General features: G+C 33.8%; 2 pseudogenes; one reads left to right on the forward strand and one right to left on the reverse strand.

The window, feature by feature from the left end:
* The first annotated feature begins 2457 nt into the window (after nucleotides 1-2457).
* On the forward strand, nucleotides 2458-2576 carry LOC120619369 (uncharacterized; annotated as a pseudogene).
* Nucleotides 2577-13465: 10889 nt separating this feature from the next.
* LOC120619364 (uncharacterized) lies at nucleotides 13466-13584 on the reverse strand (annotated as a pseudogene).
* Between the last annotated feature and the right edge of the window lie 534 nt (nucleotides 13585-14118).

The raw sequence follows: 14118 nt of genomic DNA on the forward strand, positions 1-14118 counted from the left end.
ATCGAAAAGCATCCTAGGCAGACAGCAGCATCCAGGAATGATGAGAGGCATCGTCATATGATATCGTCGTGCTGCTGCAAATTTACCAGCTCTCAGAACTTGTGCAAGTGCTAAAACTCTTCAAACTTATTATTTTTTTTTAATGTAACATGAACTAAAACTGTTCCAATGATAAAATGAGTTAATGGACATAAAGTTCTTAGCAAAAGGAGTGATGCTTGAGTGCTCAAACCTTGAACTTGTATAATCGTAATTCTTAGCACTTGGTACACATACCATACTAGAACTCAGCCTTATAGGCATCAGAGAATTTGGGATGGAAGCACCAGGATAGGCAGGGCTGACAGAGCACTTCTATTATGTAACAGTACTAAAGTAGCCATATTTGTGTTATATCGATTACATTTCTTCTCATTCTTTCTCACAAGTCTTATTCTCTAATCACTAACTGTTTTTGTCTTGTTGCTCTGTGAAAACGTCTCATGAGTTCCTCATCTCTTTTTTTTTTTTTTTTTACTATATTCTAGAAAGGCAAGAGAAATCTAGCAAAATTAAGAATGACTCAAAATTCCTAAATGGCCTTTTCTATTCATCTCCCCTCAAAATTATTAGCAGTCAACTGTTTCACCTGTTGATTAGCAACGAGTAAGAACATACAAGCCACAGCATCCCAAAGGAAACTCAACCTCCATGGCAGGCAGGCACCCCAGCTGCCAGCACCCATGCCACGTCCGCCAGGCTCACTGTGCTTTGGAGAGATCCCTTAGGGAACCTCTCCTCTCTTGTTTGAAACAAAGCTATTTTAGTGACATTCATTCCAATCTCAGAGTACACGCCAAGGTCTCAATTAAACACACAGACTCAGGGACTGTCATATAATCCAATTCAGCCAGGGCTGATTTTGGAGATGTTTAGCAGGAATCTGGGCAAGAAAATTGTTCACTTTCCTCACCGCAGTTTTAGAACTGAAATATTCTTTTACCATAGGATCTGAGCAAGAAAGTTTTAGCCCACAGAAGTTTCTAGCTGCTAACTGCTGAAATCCTTTTGAAAGGCAGATAGAAAGACTAGATAAAAATTATTTTCAGCCAGATCAATTCTAACCTGACTTAACTTGTGTGTGTGTCTGTAAGCCAATCAATTATTGTTATACTTTAAGGTAGATAAGTTGAGCTTTTTATAACTATTTGCAAGATTTTAGTAGCTTGTAAATAAAATAACTGATTGATACATTTACTGTTCATTTGATCTATAAATATGTCTTTCTTTTAAAAAGCAGATGCAGGCCTTTGATATAATTAGCAAGCAAAAGTAATGATTTAACAGTGACTGGAACAAGTATAAGTTTCTTTATAATGGTGCTCATTTGTTGAAGATAATGTAAAGGCTTTTATTGTGTGCATTTCTCATACTTCGGTAACTTAAACTTAATTTGTAATGACATGTGTTAACAGGGGTTATTATTTCAGCACATAATTTTTAATGTTAATTGTGCCGGGCCTGGTCCCTAGCCCTAGGAATATGGTAGTAACCAGGATGAAACCCAGTACTCCTACCATATTAGTAAGGGCATGAAGAGAGGAGACCAACAAAAAACAAAGAAAACATAGTATGACTGATAGTGATGTATGCTATAAAAACAGGATATAGGGAAGGCAGAAGGGAGGAATGGCCGTCAAAAAGAGTTGTTTTCATGAGTGTGGGCAAGAAGGCCACAGTGGTTCAGAAGTGTTTCATATACGAGCCATATCCCGTGTTCTCATCCTCCTCCAGAGACACACCATTATCTTGCTAAAGATACTATATGTAGCGCTGTTAGCTCTATTTACTTGAATATTACAAAATGTATTGGGTAAGGACAAGAAATAAATTATGTATGTATTACTCCAAAGAACATTGATAATTTATGAATTTCTATTAAACCCATTTTACTCTATTTTATTAAACTTGAGAGCTGTGACCTATCTAGAGATTCCAGTTAAATTAAGCTAATTAAAGCATGGAAATAGCAAGGGTGAAAATGGCATCCATGCAAATTGCTTAATGCAAATTTAAATTAATGAGTAAAGCAAATTTAGAAGTGCCCTGTTTTTATGCAATTAATACAGAGTTGTCTCTTTGCCAGTGCAGTCAAGTAACAATTATCATATCCCTAAAAAGTGAAGGTTTTAAAGAGTGAGGATGATTTCAAAGAAATACTTTGTTCTGAATGTCCCTGATGTACTGATGGTTTACCTTAGGGTGATATGTTATAGGATTTACTTTGTTAAATGTGTTATTTTCAGTGAAAACACTTTATATTATTGTTTTGTTCTTTGTAGCACACACACATATATACATTTACTATTAAAATATTGTTTTTCTTGTATGAGCATATAATTAGTAATATGGGGTCATGCAGAAAGGAGATGGCTGGAATAAAATAAACCAACTGAAAATGATTTTAAAAACATGGACGTCTACGGCCATGCCACCCTGAACAAGCCCAATCCCGTCTGATCTTGGAAGCTAATTAAGGATGGGCCTGGTTAGTGCTTGGATAGGAGACCACCTAGGAAGACCAGGTGCTATAGGCATAATTTTTTTAATAACAAAAATAAGGCATTGTAACCGGACAAGTTCCATTGCAATCTGTGAGGTCAACTGCTGGCTGGCTCCCACCTAAAAGGGAAGGAAGGAAAGAAGAAAAGGAAGGAAAGAAGGAAGAAAGGAGGGAGGGAGGAGGGAGAGAGAGGGGAGAGAGGGAGAGAGGGGGGAGAGAGAGAGAGAGAGAGAGAGAGAGAGAGAGAGAGAGAGAGGAGAGAGAGAGAGATTGAGAGATTGGAGAGAGAGAGAGAGAGAGAAAGAGAGAAAGAAAGAAAGAAAGAAAAAGAAAGAAAGAAAGAAAGAAAGAAAGAAAGAAAGAAAGAAAGAAAGAAAGAAAGAAAGAAAGAAAGAAAGAAAGAAGGAAAGAAGGAAAGAAGGAAAGAAGGAAAGAAGGAAAGAAGGAAAAGAATATGGAAGAAAATGAAGAGAAGAAAAAGTAACTTAAGAATTCAAGATATATTTACATGTTGATGAGTATTTGTGTGTGGGTATATACATACACACAAATACATATACACAAAGACACACACATGCATACAATTTAAATAAATTTTCATAGCCTGGATTTCTATTAGTAGGGTTTCTTCCCCCATTTCCTGGTTTCAGACACATGTTCAGAGTTGAGCTAAGTGACTCTGTTGTTTCTCTGGCTTGGCATTCATTTTGTTTGGCCAAACAGTCTTCAATGACCTTAACATGATGCTAACTCCCTCAGACAAGCACATGCCCTAGACAGCAGTCCACAGAGTCACAGACAAATCTAAGTTCCTAAAATGACTGCCTAATAGCCTTGCTACTATCTCCCCTACCTCCCACACCCTTACCCTTATGTATCCTCTAGATAAGACTCCCATATAGCTTAACAAAATCCCGATGCTTTGGTTTGAATCAACCAATCTGGCTTTAACCTCAGAATTCCAAAACACTCCTGCCATGGACCTTAATGAAGTCATGTCCACCAGGTCCTTCTTCTCTCTGTCTGTACTCTGCCTTAACCTCCTAGTGTGGCCACTTAAGGAATGCTGAGTATGTCCTCCAGGACCAGTAACAAACTCCTGTGTTTCAATTCCTCTTGTGACAGACAATCCAAGGGAAATGAACGGAGAGACCAGAAATAAACTCATGCATGTATAGTCAACTAATCTTTAACGAGGGCACCAAGAATATTCCTAAAGTTTGAACTAAAAAAAAAAAAAAAAAAAATAGCCTAGGTAGACACTTTAGATTAAGAATTACTGAAATCAGAGACTTTTCATTAGTTTTTAATCTATATTCTTATACATCTTGGAATTTTCATTATAAGCAAGGGAAAAGAAAAAAAAAACAACTCTGGCCTATCTGATTCCCATGTTTTTTTGCCATGAACTTTTGAAAAAATAACATATCCTCAATCTATTTCTAAATCACAAAACCTTCAAAACCTTTCTTTCCCAAACCATGAACTGAACTATATTTTTAAGGCCACACACTGGACTTGCTGACCACTTCTTAACTGCTCATATATTTGGTTATTAGTTTAATGCATTTTATCTGTCACTTTATTTTAAAGAAAATTGCAATTATATTTAAATACCAAAAACACTTTTCAGTTTTGACTACTTTAACTCATGGGTATGCCAGTTAATTAGGATCATTACACCATCATTTTAAATATTATAGAGATTTCTAATTAAAAGTAGTTTTAACATTTTTCTCTGTTCCATGAGCTGTCTGCTTCCTCTGGTGTCAGTTGTCTTCTTTATTTAATGTGTACCTTTATCTGATGTGGATGTTTTGTGACAAATGTTAGAGATTTATAAAAAAATTATTATTATAAATTAAGAACCAGATTATTACAGTTAGGTGAGGTGGAAGTGTTTTGAAGTTAAGGCTGTCTTTCCCATTTAGATTGTAAAAAAAACCAATCATGTATGTTTTTATCAAATTATTTTCATCAAAATAAAGTAACTCTTCCTTCCTATGAAGAAGAGCTCCAATAAGCCTGAAAATTATATGTTACTATTTTCTATTCAGTAGTTTCTTTGCTTATATTACCCTAACCTTGTGTTATCTTTATTATTTGTATCCAGGAATGAAATGTAATTTTAACATCAAAAACCATACACAGTTATCTGAATTATTTTTCCCAGCATGAATAAAATATTTGGAACACTCAATAATAAAAAATATATAAAAATGTTTTGGGGTCAAATTCTAATGAAAGTCAAACAGTTTAAGTCTTTATGTATACAGTGCAATGGACCTGAATGACAAACATAATATTTAGGTGATTTAAATAATTTGAAAGTAACTACTCTTTCGAAAATCTCTATATATTTACCTTTTTGAGAACAAAATAGATAAATAGTTCATGTTTTAGCCATTTTTTGAGATACTGTGTGATAGCTGCTCTTTTATAAAACAGTAATAATCTTATTTTACTACAGTCAGCATTTCCTCTCTTACCTCATTTTTCGTGCTTAAAGCCGTTTTTTACATATTTTGGTTTTAAGTTGCATTAAGAATTTACATGCTGTTTGTAACATTGCTTTTAAAAGCCCAAAAATGTTTCTTTTTGATTCATCAATATCTAAATTCTAGGAGAAAAAATATTCTGCTATTTGGTAAATGAAGCGGCATGGCTTATTTTATAAATTTTGTATTTCATTTTTACGCACATTGAGGGAAATCACACTTGAACTTACTAAAATGATTTATTCATTATACACTTCACATTGAGCTACAAGATTCAAATGCATTCAAATATGTATAACCTTGAGGCATTAAGGAGAAAAAAAAAACATCTTGCTAAATATAAAGACATAAATTATCCCATGAAAAATGTCCGATGTGGATTTCAGTGATAGCCATGGTCATTCTACTTGCTCACCATCTGTATGTTCTGACTCTTCACTGGCATATTATAGAATCGATCACTCATTAAACAGTATTCTGCTAGATATTTCATACATGGAGAATGACAAAGACCCGCAGAGCATTGAAGAAGGTCTAAATCTGAACAGCCCTTTACTGACTTAAACTAAAAGACTTTATTAGGAAGACAATTTACTTTTTATCACTCTCTTTCAACATCTTTAAAAAGACCCTGCACATTCTAAAAATGAATAACCCTTATATTACTATAGGGAGCCCAGGCTACCTAAATGACACCTGTAAAGATTGAACAGCTATTACAACATTGATCTCTGACTTCTCTAACTTGATTTGGTTCATTAATAGGCCAGATTTACAAGTCAGAGGGACATTAGCCTATGTGGTTCTTAAGAAATTTTGTATCACTATTCCAGTTTAACAAAGTGGGTATAAACCCTAAGGAAGTAACCGGTTTTGGAGTAGTGAGTCTGTTATTTATACCTAAAATGCATCACATCTATCTCATCCTATTATACCATTGCATTAACTTCCAGGAATTCAAAGCAGAATTAAAGACTTGGTCAGTGCTAATCACATACTACATTAACATGATCTTGGTTTGCCGTAACAAGGAAACCTCATCAAAAGATACTGAACACTCATTCTTGATTATCTGAAATTGCGCTGCATATATACATACTTAGAAAAGCACCCAAAAGACACTGCTCATATTTTAATTAAATGGCCTGAGAATCAAGAGTCACAAACCTATAATAGACACTGGTCATTTCATAGTAGATTAAGAAAATTTTTGAAAGAATTCTAATAGTTTTGGTCTTCTGAGACTATGTTATGGAACATATCACCTGATTTCCCAATACTTCTAAAATATGTATTTTATATTTAAATTTTAAAGTTTATACATATCCATGATACAAATATTGGTAATTACATTAAAAAAATTAAATTTTAAATAAATTTCTTCTAATCACAGAACCCAGAAAAATATATAGCATTAACATATGAACATTTAAATGTATTTCTTTCTAGTAATTATATTTATATTTATGTTTATTTTTATAGATCTACATGTGAAACTGACACTGAGACATATAATATATCCCATTTGTTACCAAGTTTTTCACTTTTTTTAAATATTTTTCTGTCATTTTAAATATTTTTCAAAACTATTTTCTTTACTATATAGTAATAATACCTGTCCTTATCTTATGGTTGCCTATGTAGTATCTATAAATAGTCACGTTTGTGAGATATTGAATTTTGTTTCCAATTTTGCTACCATAAATTCTATATTAAACAACAAAATGGCATATAAATCATATTTTTAAATCATAAAGATTGAGATCAATACAATTCTAAATGTTATTGCTGATCTCAGTATTATTAAAGCAGAAAATGTTATCAACATTAGAAAATATATTTGAATAGCAAAGGATATGCATACAAGAAAACATAATCAATAAGCAAGTATAAATCTTAAATAATTGTTAGGTGAGTGCTAATTTCAAATACTTTGCCAGGTGATTAAAATTTCACTTGGCAAGTTTCAAAAGCACCTAGTAAAAGCAGCTAAAGATGGAAACCAGACGCACTTCACCCTTTCTATCTCAATTTGGAAAACTGCATTTGAGTGAAATGTAGAAATGAAGAAATCTCACATACCTGCTTGCTATGCAGAGGATAAGCGAAAATATAAAGGGCAGAACCTCTGGAGGTGCAATGCATTTCAGATTAAAGCCTGGGTCTTCATGTGTGAAAATGAACAGCCCTGACCTACTAGTCCTCAAAGCTCACTTTCCATCTTATAAAAATTCAGAAATTTTATTATATGGAAAAAGAAATTCCTTTTCCCAGAATGTTCCATCCAAAAGCCCATTATCTTAGTTCCTCACTTAAAAACATTTGTAAAACATGTTTACTAGTAATATCTGTGATATTTATAAGTAAATATTTCACCCCCACAAAAAGACTTTTGTCCCCCAGAAGATACAGAAGATTTTGTACCCATTTCATAGTAATAAGAAAAGTGTCAGTTGTCTGAATATATTACATGATTTTGTTCTGTTTTTACCAAATATAAATCCTAATGTACAATATATAAAATCATAACATATAAAAATGATGTATAAATAAATCATACTATGTAAATATATATTTCATATGCATTTTTGTACAGATATTTCACATTTTATGATATTGTATGGTTTTCAGAAAAAAGACAATAATATTTTATCTTATATGATTTTTACATAACCTTATAAAGTAAACAGTTATTATTGGATACAGTTATTGGATACAGTTAAAATAATTGTAACCAAAATAAGCTTTATGTGTGTGACTGAACCAAAGTGACACAACTTGTGTGCATTGAGATCAAGGCATAAACATGGTTTTCAGGCTGCTATTCTTATGATATTCCTTGTGAACACTTGGACCGAGAAAAAAAGAATTAAGCTCTGTCAAAAAAATGTTTAAAAAAAGCCAGAAAGATATGACAGACTTTCTTCAACTGTCATTTTATATCCTTAGTACATCTTACATGACTACATATCAGGCAAAAAAATATAAAGGGGATAGCTTTAAATATTTCTAAAACATATGTCTGTCTTTTTTTAAAAATCTGAGCATTAAAGACGGAGAGAATTATCTTTATAATCAAGTACCTACACCTGCAACATATTGATTTGTGGCAATAAACTAGATGTCAAAACTAATTTACACATTTTATTTAAATGTTCTGGATATAACACAGGACTCTCGAGAGATTTCATGCCATTTTAAAAGTGCTTAACTGAGTAATAACATGGCATACTTACTACTTGTAAATGAATACATGCAAAAATTGTTAAGGTGGAAGATGATGAGTTATTGACACATTTGTCAGGTAAGGATTCTTTATAAATAAAACAAGGTAATCTTGAGAGTAGGGAGAATCTCTTAGCATAGCACAAGAATCATCAGGCAAATCAGCTGGCACAGGTGACTGCTGCAAAGGGCTTGTTGCCTCAGCACTTCTCCTATCTGTGGAAAGAGACCTATTCTTGAATTAAAGCTGGCGAAACAGATAAAGGTTGAACTTTTCAACTGCAAAGCAGGTATAGAAATTGCTCTCCTTTTTACTGAGACAAGCAGTAAAATTTTACTGCACATCACCAATTGGGCTTTTCAGCATTAAATACCAGAAAGTCTATTGTGTAGCTGTCTGCAATATAAATTAGGACTGGAGAGGTAAATAGTCATCTGAAATGATTCACATGAAGATAGAGAAGGAAAAGGTAGTAAAGCACCTGGCTTTATTTGATGGGGTTTCTGACTTTCTGATATTTCCACTTTCATATGACAAAAAGTACTCTGTTAAAGGAGTAAAAAAGAAGGGTTCGGTAATAAAAATTAGAAAAGTAAAAATTAGAGTTTTTAAGGCTGGACCAGATGTATAGAATCATTGGTTTTATTCCAATGACAGAATTTTATGGAAAACAGTAAAAGCTACATAAAAGAATGCCGACAGCATCACTTTCCTCTCTATATCAGCATTAGTTTAGATGTGTATGAGAGAGAATATGCATCAGGGAGAAGAAAGTATGGAGGGTTTTTTTTTTTTTTTTACCATTAAGTTAATGGGCCTGATAAATGGAATTGTAACACTGACACTAAGTGACAGTTTTGTTCCTTTAAAATCTGCTGTTTCATTCTAGTTACTCCAACCTTGAATTTCTAATGTGTGTGGCTATTACATTTAATAGTTGCGTTTGGTGATTTTATGTGATTCCAAAGAATAATAAAAGAAATGCCACTTCTGTCTAAGAAAGTTAAAACACATTAGTGAAATTTCAGATCTATAACTACATATAGGTGTTAAAATTTACATAAAATAAAATCCATTTTATTTTTTGGACAGAAGACCAGGGAAAGCAGTGCTTTGTAGACAATGAAGAACTGGAGTTCACAAAAGTTTTTTTCTGAGATGATAATTTGAGCGGGGACATGAATTAGCTAAGGGAATAAGCCACTTGAAGATTTAGAGAGAAGTTTCAGGCAGAGAAAATAGTGAGAACAAAGGCCCACAGGTAAAAAAGACCAGTAGCAATTTTAAGAATTTGGGCAGCTCTATTTCAAGAGTTTTAGTTTGGCTCAAAGATTGTTATTTCTTTTATGCTGTATTCTTTCCTGATGTGCCGAAAACCACTCTGGCTCAGCCAAAGCTGCTCTACGCATCCTTGTCAATTAGCTCACCATTTAACAATATCCTACCAAGGCATTAGACTTTATTGCAGGTTCAACAGGCATTATTGAACTTACGTTGCCAACATTAAAATAGAATGAAAAAAAGTACATGGCAATCACACGTCCATTTTCCCGTTACCTCCATTAATCTACTATCTTGAGAAGAACATGTTCTAGAATGATTATTTTACTTCTGCATGGCAGCCACCATTGCAAGTGATTTAGTGTTCTGTTTGTTCTTTTCATTCGTTTCCACGTGGTTCCCTTTACTTTCTGCCCTGCCTTTAGTGCATCCTGACCACTGAAATAATCTTGGCCAACTACAGGTGTCATCCTGGAAAATCTCCCAAAACAGCAGCAGAGGCTCCAAAGGCCAGGTTCTGGCCACCAACGATGTTCTTTGAAAAACTTTTTTTTTTTCCTTTCAAGTTGAAATTAATGTCAATTAATGTACCTGTAAAATTATCATTGCCCTCTCTGCCTTTTAATTAGAGTGTTTAGATAATTTATATTTTCTGTAATTTTGATATGTTTGGGTTTAAATCAATAACTTCGACATCTGTATTCTCTTTGTCTCATCTCTTCTTTGATCTCTTTTTTTTCTCTTTACCGGTTTTTGATAAGCTGAATGATGTTTTGTGATTTATTTTATCTCCTTTGTTGCTTCTTGCCTATAACTCTGCATGTCATTTTAGGGGTTGCATAACAGTTACATTATAGATAGCGCTTATTTATGTCATAATCCATCTTTAAGTGATAGACTATGTTACATAAATTATAAGGATTTTCCAATAATACACTACCTTTGTCCTTTCCTGCCTTGGTGCTTACGTTGTAAGATAATTTTTTCTCTAAATATTATAAATCTCACATGTACTGCTTTTATATTAGCTTTAATCAAGTCTATTATGAGTAAGAAAGCATTTTTTATTTCCCCAAAGTTACTCTTTTCAGTGTTTTTCACTCTAGTTGATATCATTTTCCTTCCTCTCGAAGGTTTTCATCACTATTATTTTTCTTTTTTTCTGATATACGCCAGGTGCTTGTTATTTCTTTCAGCTTTTATATGTCTGAAACAAAGTCCTTATTTTTCCCTCATTTCTGAGGGGTATATTTACCGAAGATAAAGTTACACATTTTGTTTTTCTCCTGACTTACACTAGTTCTAATGAGAAGTTTTCAATGAGAATAAAAGGCTCTGATCTTGGTAACTCTACGGAGTGTGTGTCTACACATTCTTGGGTCCTGTGTGGCTGTTCTCTAAGCCGACCCTGGTGCTCAGTGCATCCCAGCCCAGCCTCTCCCTGCCCCTCCGTCTGGACCTGCACTCACTGCCCCCCTTACACCCCAAGCCACAAAGTGCTTCATACTGTACAATTACAACTATATGCCATTCTAGAAAAGGCAAAATTATAGAGACAATAAAAAATCTCTGGTAGCTAGGGGTTGGGGCAGGAAGAGGGATGAGTAGGCGAAGCACAGAGAAATTTTACTGCATTGAAACCACTCTGTATGATAACGTAATGGTCAATACATGTCACTATGCATTCATCCGAATCCACAAGATGTATAATATCAAGAGCGAGCACTAATGTAAACTATGGACTTTGGGAGATTTGGATATACAATTGTAGGTTCATCAACTGTAGCAAATGCACTATCCTGGTGTGGGGAGCGGATAACAATGGAGGCAATGCACCTGTGTCGGCAAGGGTACGTGGGAACTCTCTGTTTTCCTCTCAATTGTCCTATAAACCTAAAACTGCTCCAAAAAATAGTCAAGAATAAATCAAAAGAATTAAAAAAAAAAAAGCTGACCAACAGAGCCTTGCTATTTCCCTAAGCTTGAGCAAACCTCAGACAGACTTCTTTCTGCCCCAAGGCCCATCACCTCCTACCTACTCTTCCCCCTTACAGAAACCACACAGTACCCTAACCAGAGGTCCCCCCCTTCACTTTTCTTGGTGTTTTTACTTTAGAAAACTCATAACTGCAAATTATTTCTCTACCTCTTTGAGATGGAAATCTTTTTAACAGGCCTCTTACCTGTTTTATAACCCAGACTGGACCTTCTTTCTCTAGGACTTGAGAACCATCCTTTTGAAATATCATCATCAAAGATGCCAGCATCTCTGTCTACTAGTCACTGAGGAGACAATAGGAGTCTGCCTTCACTATGCATCTTGCTCAGAGTATAAAGCTACTTCCTGTCATGAAGATAAGAGAAAGTTTACTTTTCCTTTGAGTAAGGCCAATTAGCAATCCCAGATGACCTGATTCCCCCAACTCTGTTTTGAAAAAATTCTCCTGCCCCCCATTTTTTAAGAAGTTGGCTTCAGACTGTGTTGCGTTCTCTCTTCTCTGTTGCAGGAGCCTCAATAAAATCTTCTTTACCTGTTCAACTCTGTCTGATGCAGTTTTTGTTTTGACAATACTGAGTGTCATGTTTTTTATGAAGTTGTAGTTTTAAGAAAGAAATATAAGACGTAAAATACAGAGAAATAATACTGATTAGAAATAAATTGCATTAGAATAGTCATCTCTTTTCTTTTCTTCAAACGGCCCTTAAGCACAATCCATACAAGTTTCAATTCTAAAATTAGATATAATAATAGCTTTAAAAGGTGGAAGAAACAGAAATTCTTCTTTTCCTCACTGTGATTGGAGTATAGCAATAGCGATCATTTTAATACTTCTGATTTAATGCAGAATCAGTGGAATTTGCCCTGCATTCAAAGAAAATATCTTTACTAAAAATCGATAATAGCAGTTTTGAAAATCATTTTCTATTGATGAGATTCTGCTTCCAGAATAAGACTTAGCCCACAATTTGAAACTTCATAGAAATATGAAAACAGTTTACAATTACTGTAATTTAGAATTTAACTCACATTCAGATTGAAATGGGCGGAAAAATACATCCCGGTAAGAAACTGTTCTCACTGCATGTGTTTTGGAGCATCGTTTAAAACGTAAAATCAACATTACTATTCTAGTCACAGCAAAGCACGTACCCAAATGTCGCATTAAACTCATTACTGGGAGAATGACAAGGCTTTCCCGTATGATTGTTTTTTCCTTAGAATAAAGGCAAAAATTGCCAGTGCTTCTAAACCTGAAACAAGATGTGATTGGAGTTAGATGAATTAGTCTGATGAATATGTATTTCAAAAGGCTATGTTTAAAAATATACATCTGAGTATGTTTTATTTCCATTTTAACCTGTATTTAGCAGACTAAATTTTCATTTTGAATATCCTCATATTAACTTTCTTGATGTCAAAGTTGCTGCAGAGTTGCATTTTAAAGAAAAGGTTGAAAAGATATTTGTTAAAAAATATTTTGACTGTCTTTTTTTAGTCTTTGCTATTTCCTTGTATTATATTGACCTACCTTTCATCACTCTGGTTCATATTTGTTTGGCTTACTTTTAGAATACAATAATTTGTTCTTTTTTTCTTTTAATAAGATGGTTGGTAGAAAACAAAATCAATGAGTATTTCATAAAACATTTTAGCTATATAAAACAAAACTCCAATTTTTAAAGTAAATTTTAAGATACTACAATAGACATTTGCTATCTTCTCTCAGCTATATCTGCAACTATTACACTTAGGACATAATAATAATTTTCTTATGTTAACAAATTACATTATTGATATGCATGAGAATTTCAGGCAAAAGACATCATTTTGAAGTAGGGAAAACATTTGAAAAAATAGAAGCATTGTAGTCCAGGTTAGGTTTTCTTTCTTTCTTTTTTTCTTTCTTTTTTTTTTAACACCTACAGCACCTAGTATTCCTAGGTGGTCTCCCATCCAAGTACTAACCAGGCTCGACCCTGCTTAGCTTCTGAGATCAGACAAGATGAGGCACGTTCAGGGTGGCATGGCCGTAAACTAGGTTAGGTTTCAAAGATATCTTTTGCTTACAATTTTAATTTCTCTTCAATATCTTTAAAGTGAATAACTAACATTTTATTTTCCTTGCCCTCCCAACTCCATTTATAAATTACTGCTTTTTCTTTTTTTCTTTTTTTTTTGCTTTTCTCTCCACCATTTCACTGAAAATGACCATACTCAGGTTATTTAATCAAATTGATATTTTTCAATTTTCATTTTCCTTGGCTTCTTTAGCAACATTCCAAATAGAAGACGAACCTCTGGTTCCTGAAATGCTCTTTGCATTCAGGTTCTGACATTACAGAGCACAGCCATTTCTCATACTGTAGTGGTTTATCCCAAACTACATCCTTTGCTAAGCTAAAACCTTCTGCCATAAATGAACGTCAAAGGGCCTTAAGATGTGGCCTTAGGGCATTTCCTGTCAGTGGCCAAAATAGTAATTTACCTAGTTATTTATGATATTAAATGGATTGAAGTCTTTTAACTTATACATGATTCTTACATTCTATAAAGTTATAATATATCCCAC

This window comes from Pteropus medius, unplaced genomic scaffold (assembly GCF_902729225.1).
Source record: "Pteropus medius unplaced genomic scaffold, Ma_sr-lr_union100, whole genome shotgun sequence".
Taxonomy (NCBI): domain Eukaryota; kingdom Metazoa; phylum Chordata; class Mammalia; order Chiroptera; family Pteropodidae; genus Pteropus; species Pteropus medius.